Here is a 12,653-nt window from a genome sequence, read left to right on the forward strand (position 1 = left end):
CTGTTGGGAGACACAGGGCGTCTCAGTTTCATGACCTTGCTTTTGTTTTTCTAACATTCTTCTCATGTAATCAGCTAGATTAGACTCATCATTTGTCTCCCAGTAGTTTGTGAACTGAGGAAGCCTGTACGGTCTTCCAAATAAGACCTCATAAGGAGTAAGGCCTGCGGTGCTTGTAATGTTTATATAGAGCTTAGCCAAATCAACACATTGTCCACGGTCTCCCCGTCTCTTCCATGCATTTCTTCAGTCCGTTTTTAATAGTGCCATTAGTTCTTTCAACTAATCCTGCACTCTGAGGATGATAGGAGCAATGGTGTTTTAAATCAATATGAAACATAACACTGATCTTTTTAACAACTTGATTTACAAAATGAGTACCATCATCACAGTAATTTTTTTCTGGGATACCATATCTGGGTATGATATCTTTGCAGAGTGCTTTAGCTACTGTTAGCGCATCTGGGTTTTTTGTTGGAAATAGTTCTATCCATTTTGAAAATGCATCTATTATGACTAGACAGTATTTTTTCCCTTCACTTTTATTTAATTCTATGAAGTCCATATGTATAGTTTGGAATGGATATTGGGGAGCAGGAAATTTTCCTCTTCTTGGTCTCAGATTTCCTTGTGAATTGTGTCTTGCACATGTCAGACATGTTCTACAATTTTTTTTAAATAAGAATTACCGTATTGGCCCGAATATAAGACGACCCCCTCTTTTTTAAGACTCAAGTTTGAAAAACTTAATTTTTATACAGAAAATAATTACAGTACACCTGAAACAAATGATTATAACAATATAACAATTTTTCCAGTGCTGAGCAAAGACGTGCACTGTAGCAAATGCATATTGGCTGTCTGTGTAGATGGTCACAACTTTTCCCGTCATTACTTTGCATGCTTCGGTAAGAGCCACTAATTCTGCTGCTTGTGCAGAATAATTTGATGGCAGGGCTTCTGCTTTAATCACCTTTGTCTGTGTTACTACTGCAGAGCCCCTTTGGGTTTTACCGAACTCATTTTCCCACTACAGACGGGGCTCCCGCTATGAGCGGCCCACGACAGACGGGGCTCCCGCTGTGAGCGGCCGACTACAGACGGGGCTCCCGCTGTGAGCGGCCCACTACAGACGGGGCTCCCGCTGTGAGCGGCCGACTACAGACGGGGCTCCCGCTGTGAGCGGCCCACTACAGACGGGGCTCCCGCTGTGAGCGGCCCACTACAGACGGGGCTCCCGCTGTGAGCGGCCCACTACAGACGGGCATGCATGTAAGCTATCGTAGCGCTATGTTTTACCATGCCCGCGCCCTATAATCCGGAGCCCCTGATGTATGTGTTAAATACAGAAACAGCACCGTAACTGAGGCTGCACCTTTTAATACGGTGCGCCCTTTGGTCGCGAACATACGGGATATAGAACATAGGGCACGTTTGTGCGTGATATCACTCCGCGTCTGCGCAACGACCACAACCTCCTATCTTTAGTATTGCTGCGCCAACTGGTGGTCTTTAGGGTTGAGGATAACGGTGATCTATATGTAGCTATATGTAGCTATAGCGTCATTGGCCTCCACTCCAGCCACTCCTGGTAGTTCCTCAAAAACACTGAGTTTCTAGTGGATGCACAATCTGTGGAAGCCAACATAGAAACTTCTGAAGAGCCAAAGTTCTTGCAACAAAAATATAGTCCCCAATTAGCTTGTTTTGTTATCACACGACCCCGTCCCCATTATCTTAAGAGAATATAAAAGAATGAGTGGAGACAGAAGAGAGAATGAGACGTTTTTGGCGCGTGTCGCTCTTGATTTTGTGTTTATTTTTACAGTAAACTTAAAGGAGGCTGTGAGGGTGATGTTTGGTCACCCGCGCTGTTCGTTTACTAGACTCAGATCAACCACGCAAACAACAGGAGGCCTTGCAAGGGAGAGCTGACGAGCAGTTCAAGCTTCCTCTCTCAACTCCGTCCGTCTGCTGCTCGCTCTCCTCTTTTATTTGGTGCACACAAGATTTATGTCCATCTGACCTCATGATTCCTTCTCCTCCTATCTCTACGACTTCCTCGTGTCCTTGAACATGGTACCTCTCAGTGCTGGGTACCTAACAGCATCAACACTTGGTTCAAACACTTACACATTCCTTTAGATTAAACATTCTAAATCTACTTACTATACTTACTATACTTACTATAGCATTGAAACGATAACAACAACAATAATTCTTCTCACATTTCCCTCCTGTTTATCGTTAAATGCGTCTAGATTCTCATTGTCAGTATTACATCTTTTCATTTCATGAAATTTAAATGCATTACGTCATTTTCCTAGAAACACATTTCTTACACTCAGAGTTCAACATGTGTACAGCTTAAGACATCTTAAACATTTCATTTACATCGTGCATCACATTTGTCCATTCTTCTTCTGATTCCTCTCCATCGTCGTCCAGTAAAGATCGTTCTTCCACCTGCAGCAAAGTACTAGTAACAGCTGATCCCACGAGCCGGCCAATGCAACCCCGAACAAGAGGTACTACACAGCAAGCTAGTATGGCTAATACTAGCAGCACTATCCCTATCATCATTCCTATCTTGAACAACAGTTCCCTCCACCTTGACAACATTCCTGTAAGCCAATCTGGTGGGGGACTACCATCATCAATCATAGCTCTCTGTAGTTTAGTTAAATTTTTCAATGCGCTATCTATCAGGTGACCGTCCGCATCATTCTCTGGGATGAACGTACAACAGTAATCTCCTACCATTGCACAAACTCCTCCCTGGGGGGCCGTTATGAGATCTAAGGCCATCCTATTCTGCATGGTCATCAGTCTTAGCGCTGTCATTTCTTCCTTGACTCCTGTGAGAGCAACTTTTGTCAAATTAGTAAATACTTTCAACCTATAATCAACTGTTTCCAATCTCAATATGTTCTTTCCTACTCCTAGCCACGGAAAGAGTGTCAAGGTCACTTTATCTCCAGTTGACCAATGCTTAAACTCTTGTGGTACATCTGTGCCCCACACTGAGTCGTGTGGTTTGAACTCGTAGTCATTCAAATCTCTCCTGGAACGCAACTGTGGTGCAGAGCTAGCATTAGCAGCATAAATTATGACTGTGTGATCCTTGAGATGTACTGGAGCACACACTCCTGACCAGTTTGCTGGTAGGTCTGCATACGCATTGTGTCCACATAACCACCATCCCTTATCCACTAATTGCGTGCCTTTGTCTCCTGGCGCGAAAGCGGGATAGTTACATGTACAGTTATAACCTTCTGGACACCTCTGTGTTGAATGATTCTGTGTCCGAGCTGTGAAATTAGCATAGCGCCACCATGTATTCAAACTGTAAGTGTGTGAGGACTCTGTATCTTGTTCTAACCATGAATGTCTTAAGTGGCTAACTACGGTGCGTTTAGCGCGCGCGTAGCTCTCATCCTGTCTCAGAGCATCTTTCTGTTCCTGATTACCTCCCTCCTGTCAGAAGTTCCAAAGACCAAAACTCACGAGTCCCGCCGTCACAGCACTCACCACAATTAGGAAGAACAACTTCATTTCCTTTTAGATCCTCTTCACAGGTTCCGACGGGGTTCAGCCGTTGCTGGACCTATACAGGCCATCAGCCGTTTACGGAGAGTCCGCCACTGCTCCCTCGCCTTCACCTGGAAGAATTTTCTGTTTCTTACAATGTGAAAGGTGTATCCACGACAATTTCCCGTCCACTCGAACTGCAGTCTTTGTGGTCAGCTGTACTTGATAAGGACCTTCCCATCTAGGCGTGTTCCACCTCTTCCGCACGAACTTCTTCACCCACACGTAGTCGCCCGGTTGAATGGGTTCCTGGGGGGTGGAATCTGTGGAAGACACAGGACTAGGCAGAACATTTACAGCATTCACACATCGGTTAAGTAACACCTTTTTCAGATAATCTGCTATTGTTTCCTCAACATGTTCAAACTCATTTGTTGTTGCAAAGTATGGCAGGCAATAAGGCCGCCCATATAATGCTTCAAAGGGTGTGATGCCTGTTTTCTTGTGTGGTGTTATGTGCATCCATAATTTCACCAGGTCGAGACAAAACATCCAGTTCTTTCCTGTCTCGTCCAAACACTTCTTCAGTCTGTTCTTAATAGTACCGTTGACTCTTTCAACCAACCCTGCACTCTGAGGGTGGTATGCGCAGTGATTCTTCAAATCAATGTTCAAAGTTACTCCTACAGTTTTCACTATCTCATTTACAAAATGGCTTCCATTGTCGCTCCAGATGACCTTCGGGATGCCAAACCTGGGAATGATCTCTCTACATAGGACTTTTGCCACTGTCAGTGCATCTGCTTTTGCCGTGGGGAAAATTTCTACCCACCTAGTAAATCCATCTAACACTACTAGACAATATTGTTTACCTTCACATGGTGTTAGCTGAATAAAATCTAGAAAGACTGTGTGAAATGGATGATTTGGTAATGGTGTAGTGCCTGCAGGGGCCTTAAGGGCTCCCTGTGGGCTGTGTTTTACACAAATAGCACACTGTGAACAAAAATTTTTTGAGTATGTATGAAATCCTATAGTATAATAATGTTCATTAACCATCTGTACCATCCCTCCTGTTGAGACATGGCATGGCCCATGGCTCACTAATGCTGCCCATTTATGCATATTCCGGGGAAGGATTGGCTTGTTTCCTATGGTTAATAGTCCTTTATCATCCAGTTTGGCTCCTCGCTTCTTCCACGTGGCCTTTTCCTTTTCTGGAGCACTTTGTTGCATTTCTTTTAGAATATCATTATCTGCAGGTTCTAGGCTAAATGATTCCTCATTATCAAGAAGTGTATTGTTATTTGCTGCAGCCTTTGCGGCTCTGTCAGCAAAGGCATTGCCTTGTGAGACTACGTCTGTGTTGTTAGTGTGTGCAGTGCATTTACATACAGCTATTTTGCGTGGCTGCTGTACTGCTGCCATTAACTTTTTTAACAGTTCTGCATGCATGACTGGTTTGCCGGTCGAAGTTTTCATCCCTCTTAAATTCCAATGTTGAGCAAACACAAACAACGTGGAAAAAGCATATTGACTATCTGTATAAATGGTAACATCTTGTCCTTTGCTTAATTCACAGGCACGTGTGAGTGCGACGAGTTCTGCAGCTTGAGCAGAATAGGAGGAGGGAAGTGATTTCGCCTCCACCACCTCGGTTGCTGTGACTACTGCGTAGGCAGTTCTAGTGCGTCCACAGTCATCCTTTCTCGATGATCCATCCACAAATAGTGTCTGTCCTGTAGTCAACGCGACATCACTGAGATCTGGTCGCGGCAGGACCTTGGTGGAGACCTCATCCAGGCAGTTGTGCTGGTGTCCCTCTTCTGCGGTGGGTAGCAGCGTCGCTGGGTTTAAGGTCGTGCAGCGACGAATCGTCAGATTCGGCTGAGACAGCAACACTGCCATGCAGGAAAGATGACGTGCGGGCGACAGGAATGCTATCTTACTTTGTAGCAGCAGTATTGATACTGCATGTGGAACTAGCAAAGTTAGCTCATGATATAGCACCACTCCTGCGGAGGCTTTTACTGCCTCAGATGCTGCCACCACTGCTTTAACGCATGGTGGGAGTGCACAAGCTACGGGATCTAGCTTGTGGGAGTAGTAGGCCACTGGCTGCCTCTTATCTCCGTGCTTCTGCAATAAAACTGAAGTCATAAAATCACCCTTGCAATCCACGACCTGCTCAAAAGGCTTCTGATAGTCTGGCAGCTTTAACACTCCAGCACCTACAAGGGCCTGCTTTGTGTGTGTAAATGCTTCTTCAGCTTCAGGGGTCCATGTTAACACATCAGTCATTGCTAAGGGATTATCATACATCAATGCTTGTAAAGGGGCAGTTATTTTCGCATAATCTAAGATCCATGATCTGCAAAAATTCACTAGTCCTAAGAATGACATCATCTGCTTCTTTGTTTTTGGTTTTGGGGCTTCAAGCACTGCTGTTTTCCTCGACTCGAGAATAGCTTTACCATTATGTGTCAAAACATGGCCCAGATAAATCACTTCCTGCTTCACCAGTTGCAGTTTGCTTTTGCTTAATTTATGGCCTTGTGAGGCTAGCCAGTGTAGCAATGCTAGCGTGGGGCTGCTTATCAGGAATGTCAAGTGACCAAAATTTACTGCACATCTCTCCTTCCCTTACCCACAGATTTACCATTCTATCTACAGACCACATTCCTTCGGCTGTGGTACGAATCATCAACTGAAGCTGAGAGATAAGATCTCTTCCTAACAGATTTACGGGACATGTGGTGGAGATCACGAAAGGGGCTTTAAGTGTGATTCCACTTACAGGGTCACAAACATCTACAGGAACTGACATTCTTTCTTTAGTTACGAGACCATTTGCTGATCTCACAAAAATCTGTGTAGAAGTTGGCTTTAGAGCTATTGGATCTCTAATTACTGATTTACCTGCGCCCGTGTCTACTAAAAATGTTAAAGAATTGCCTAACACGGTCAGTTGTATTTCTGGTTTGCCTTCAGCAAACAGGAAGACGGTTTCTAAGTCTAAAACATCTTCTAAGTCATCTTTTTCAAATTGGTCAAATTTTGTGCCCTGATTTGTTTTAATTTTTGTGACATCTTTTTCCGGTTCTAGTCATTGTTGAGGTGGATTAGAACCTTGCTGCTGTCCTCTATTATATCTCTGGTCACGTTGTTTCTTTTTGCAATCACGTTCCCAGTGTCCATAATTTTTACAATAATGACACTGATCTTTTTCACGGGAATTGCCTCCTCCTCCCCTTCCGCCTCGGCCTCGCCCACGTCCGCGGCCTCGGCTTGGGAGAGGGTTGGCATTGAAAAACATGCCTGTTGATTGGTTCTTACTTTTCTGGCATTGTCTTTCAGCATGCATAGCATGTTGTTCATAGCGGTTTAGGTTACAAATTCCGAAATCAACTAATTGTCTCTCTACCCAGGTTTTTATCTCTGATTTTGATCCCCCATGTATAGCTTGCTTTAACTGCTGTTGGTAGGGACCTTCTGGTTCTTCCGCATACGGAATTCCACTATTTTTCCGGAACACATCTTTCATTCTCATGCTATAGTCTTCAAAACTTTCGTCAGTCTTTTGTCTTGTGGCCGTAATGGCGCTGTAGTCAGCTCGTCTGGTAAAAGTAGTTCGCATGCGCTCGTACAGTCTGTCAAGTCTGTCATTTAGTTCTTGGCTGTTAGGCTGCCATGGTTGTTGAGTGGCTGGATCCACTGGGACCCAATCTCCTCTAACAGTGCCCCATTTCTTGCCATTAACGCACATGAGGACTTGCTGTGTTTCAGTACCGTTAGTATAGTAACTTCTTTTAATTTTGTAATATTGCCTGGCCTGTCTAAGTTACCATCCCAATCGAACTTAGTCATCCACAGCTGAACATATGAGCATGAACCTGGATATTTGTCTTCCATGTGTTTACATGATGCTGGGATTTCGAATTCAGCACCTTTTGTGGAATGTTGGTTGCCCATGTTTGCACTTTATTTATCAGTTTTTATGTACTTGAGTGGAGACGCCTGATCTCCCGACTGAACAACCCTCAATCCATACAGGATATCTAGTTCAGTCCCTCCGCCGTGGCCTTATAACCCCTCTTTTTTAATCAGGAGAGTATACACCAAGCTTCTACCTCCGAGGAGGCGGGTGTATCTTGCCTCTGCTTCTCTCCTGATGACCAGGCAGGTAATACCGCGGTATATTCCGTGTAGCGCTTTTTGTGTCTTATACTCACTCCGTTGTCGCTATGGTTTCTCTCTGAGTTGTTTTAGTGCCTTCCTCCCGTCACTGGAGATGGTCGCCCTGGGAGGGACGAAGACCGGCCTTCCGTCAACTCGTGATGAAAGGTCTTTCACTTCGGACGTCTTTTTGACTCCGGCTGTGCACAGACTTCGGCGTTCGGTCGTCCCACGGCGCTCCTCTCCAGGTCTTGGGATCCGGCTCGAAGGACCAATTTTTGTGAGGGTGATGTTTGGTCACCCGCGCTGTTTGTTTACTAGACTCAGATCAACCACACAGACAACAGGAGGCCTTGCAAGGGAGAGCTGACGAGCAGTTCAAGCTTCCTCTCTCAACTCCGTCAGTCTGCTGCTCGCTCTCCTCTTTTATTTGGTTCACACAACATTGGTATCAAAACAACTTCATGATTCCTTCTCCTCCTATCTCTACGACTTCCTCGTGTCCTTGAACATGATACCTCCCAGTGCTGGGAACATAACAGCTACAATACTTGAGTCAAACACTCATACATTCTTTTTGATTAAACATTCTAAATCTACTTACTATACTTACTATACTTACTATAGCATTGAAACGATAATAGTAATAACAACAATAATTCTTCTCACAGTAATGAAGGCTTTCTCTCCCTCAGTTGTCCATGTTAACCGGGCCGTCAAATTACGCATTCCCTGTTCATTCACCATTGCACGTAGGGGCGTAGTCTTTTCTGAATATGCAGGAATGAAATGTCTACTATAGCCCGCAAGACCCAGAAATGACAACATTTCCTTCACAGTCTCTGGTTTAGGATGTTCAAGAATAGAGGATTTGTGAGCTGGTGATACACCTGTACCCTGAGCAGAAACCACCCTACCTAAAAACGTCACAGAGCGACAACAACACTGAAGTTTCTTTCCAGAGACTTTAAAGCCCTTTCCCCACAAATGTTTAAGGAGTGTTTGTGTTGCCTGCAAACAAAACTCAGCTGATGTGGCTGCCAGTAAAATATCGTCAACATATTGAATCAAGACCACCCCTTCTGGTAGGATGAGGTCCTCTAACAACCTCCGTAGCGTCTGATTGAAGATACCAGGGGATAAAAGAAATCCCTGTGGTAAACGTGTATATCGTAATTGTCAGCCTTTATGTGTAAATAAAAAGATGTCACGCACCGCAGGGTCAAGTGGGAGACAGAAAAATGCATTAGCCAGGTCAATACATGTGAACCATTTATGGGAGGGAGACAAAGCTGATATCGCAGTATATGGGTTGGGAACTGGCACTGTGGGTGTTGTCACAATAGAATTAATACGTCTCAAATCATGAGCCATCCTATATTTCCCTTTCTCCTGCTTCTCTACTGGCAAAATGGGGGTATTCCATGCTAAATTGGAATGCTCAAGAACCCCCGAGGTTAACAGCCCTTCTATTGTTTCCTGAATACCTTCCTCAGCAGGTGGTCTGTGTTTATATTGACTCTGCCAGATAGAGGTGTTATCTGAGACTCTGAATGAGACAGGGTCAATAGTGGGACACAGCCCCACATCTGTTGAGCCCGAGGACCACAAAGTTTCTGGAAGTGAATTTAAAATTTTACACTGTCTGGATGATCAGTCTTTTCCCTCCCATGAAACCTCTGAATTTGTCGATGTTGTAAAATTACTGAATTAGTGGTTGTGTGCATTATCTTATAACTCTTTTCTGAAAGAGAGTATAACAGGCCAGGAATCTGAGTCGATGTCCAATCTGTGACACTCCTTAACCTTTTTATCATAGGACCAAGGTCCTTTGCCTGATGTTCAGCATGGATGGCAAGGGTAACGTGGGGACACGCTTCCTCAGCCATCTCATACCACTCCTTTTGTTCAGCAGTGAGGTCAACCTGCGCAGCCACACCCTCAGGCCCAACAAACAAACACGGTGATGTAATCATCCAAAAATGTCCCTGTAACTTTTCTCTAACCGCATATTCTCACGGTCATAAAATAGGGTGACATGATAGGGATCAACTGGCGGGGCAAAGGGACCCAGCATCGACAACCAGGGCCTCCAGCTCTGAAACAATGCCACAACACCGACACCGGGTGAGGTCTCCGGGTCAAGTTCTCCCCAATAAATGTCGGCCCACACCCCCTGTTCTGGAGAGGGTGTCGGGCTCATCAGCATTTGTCCCCTCACACCTTGGTGTGGAATACAGCAGTTTAGTTTTAGTCCATTAAGAAATTGCACCACCAAACCTTTGTCTCCACACAGAATTGCTGCTCCTGTCCTCACAAGGAGATCTCGTCCCAACAGGTTGATAGGGCAATGTGGTGAAATCACAAAGGGGTGCAATACAGTCTGTCCAGCAAAATGAGTCACTAATGGCACAGAAAACGGCAGTCTTTCCGGTCTCCCTGAGAACCCCACAAGCTCGACGGTGTCAGATGAGATCAGCTCCGGTGATAAATTCCATGAGATAGTGGAACACTGCCTGGTACCTCCGGGTAGTTGCGATATGGACAGTCCCTTTGCCAATGACCATACCCTTTGCAGGCGTGACACTGATCTCGGCCAGAGTACCCACCTATCAAGCCGTATCCCTGCCCGCCACGTCTCCCACGCATGCCTCCTCTAGGAACAAAATCTTGCTGCGGACCTACCGGATCTGGCTGCATCTGCCGAAAAAAACCGCCGAACCATCTGTTTCTCTTCCCTTCGTTTATCATTAAGCTTTTTCTGTGCCTCATCTAACTGCATTTTTAGGAGCTGTTCCTGCCCTGTCACCACCCCCTCTTTCTTTCCCTGTTGTTTAACTTTAAATGTGTTGATGTGGTGTGAAAGATGTCTCTCCCTGACATCTGCTATACTGCCTGGAAGGTCAGGATTTCCTTCCATGGCTTCTTTCGCTGGTTGTGGAAGTCCTAAAATTATGGCCTGACGGAATAAAGTGGTGTGCAAATTATCTGAGCCAGGATGGCACCCTGTGGCACACATCCATTCCTCTTTACACCTCGTAAGGAACCCATGTGCCAACTCACTTTCCTCCCACAATTCTAACTCACAATTTCCCGTACTTGAACCCTGATCCTTTTCATATAATTCTGTCTGAGTTTCAACAGGCTCCTGACGCTCCAATTCTCCAATAAATGTAGCCGGAATTTTGAAGTTATCTGTCTTATTCTCACTCTCCTCTTTATCACTGCCATAAATCAATCTTGCCTTCTCCTCCCTGCAGTCAGCCCTGGCAAATCCTCCTGAGGGATCAACTCTTTTTACTTGTTTTATTTGATTGCTAGAAGTTTTAAAGATATTTAATGTAGATTTTTGACTATCCTGTTTTTTAAATGTAGTTTGTTGGGAGATTTTAGGGCGAACCACCTGAGCTTCCTCTCTAAATTCATTTTTTCCTAACTTATCTCCATCCTCTTCCTGTCCCTGTTTCATCCTGCTGACCTGTCTCCGAAGGTCCCACACTGTTTCACGTAACTCCTGCAGTTCTTCATCTCTGTCCACATCTAACTGACCACTGTTAATAGTCAAAACTGGCAATTGATATGGGGGTGGAGAAGAGGTAGTAGGTAATGATGGGTAAAGAGTGGTGTTAAGTGTCAATGTCTGATTTAAATCTTCTAATGGAGGCTTCTCGACATTAGGCACTCGTGTTACCCCTTTAGATCTGCAATTGTGCACCGCTGCACATGCCACAGCCACAACATGTATCCTTCGACGCTTATCTTCTAACTCCTTACCCTGTTTTTGCCATGATTTTCCTGCTATAAAACCTAATTTTGGATTATCAAGATGATCCTGTAATATGGTGTGAGTTTCTGACTCCCACTTACACAATGCTTCAGTTAAATTAACCTTCACCTCTGGAGGGGGAAGGATCTTTTGCTTCTGAGCTTCCTTCCACAACTTTTTTATTGCATCCAATTCTCTTTCCCTGTCCTGTTCTTTCATGCCACTCACCACCTGATCAAGAATCCACTTCCACTGTTCTTCCACAGACCGAGGATAGGGAGAACATTCTCCCTGATCCCAACACGCTTTACCACACTCCAGTTCCATCTTTAACTATGCTCCCAAGTGAGATTGAATGTGAATGACTCCAACGGTCAACTCAATGCCTCAGTGAAACAAGCTTCTGGATCAAACGTCTTTGATCCGGTTCCACTCTGGGGGTTAATTCCCAAGGACAAAGAGCCTTTTAATTCACGTTCACTCTGACACTTTTCCAACCCACACAAAAACACAAATCTCGGGCGTCGGGAGTGTCCGTCCCGTCAACTACGCTCCGAGTCCCAACCCAAATCTTTTTGATATACAGTGCACTGCATACAGCAATACAGCACTGTACTAGTTACGGTTTACTCTAACCGTAATTCCCTGTTTTTCAACAGTACTTCCGGACTCTAACCGTAATTCCCTGTTTTTCAACAGTACTTCCGGACTCTAACCGTTTATTCCCTGTTTTTCAACAGTACTTCCGGACTCTAACCGTAATTCCCTGTTTTTCAACAGTACTTCCGGACTCTAACCGTAATTCCCTGTTTTTCAACACTACTTCCGGACTCTAACCGTAATTCCCTGTTTTTCAACAGTACTTCCGGACTCTAACCGTAATTCCCTGTTTTTCAACAGTACTTCCGGACTCTAACCGTAATTCCCTGTTTTTCAACAGTACTTCCCTGTTTTTCAACAGTACTTCCGGACTCTAACCGTAATTCCTGCAGTCGTTTCAATATTTTTATATTTGTATCTGGAATTTATAACTAGGACACTTCAATTGACAGTGACGACAAATTTTTGGAAATTGCCAATCTGCAGAGCTTGATTAAACAGGTGTCTGCTTACCTTTTATTAGGGATCCCTTTGTCGTCAGTTGTCCTCCGAAGTGACCGTTGTTGAATTCTTTGCCTCA

Source organism: Takifugu rubripes, chromosome 13 (genome assembly GCF_901000725.2).
Source record: "Takifugu rubripes chromosome 13, fTakRub1.2, whole genome shotgun sequence".
Lineage (NCBI taxonomy): Eukaryota > Metazoa > Chordata > Actinopteri > Tetraodontiformes > Tetraodontidae > Takifugu > Takifugu rubripes.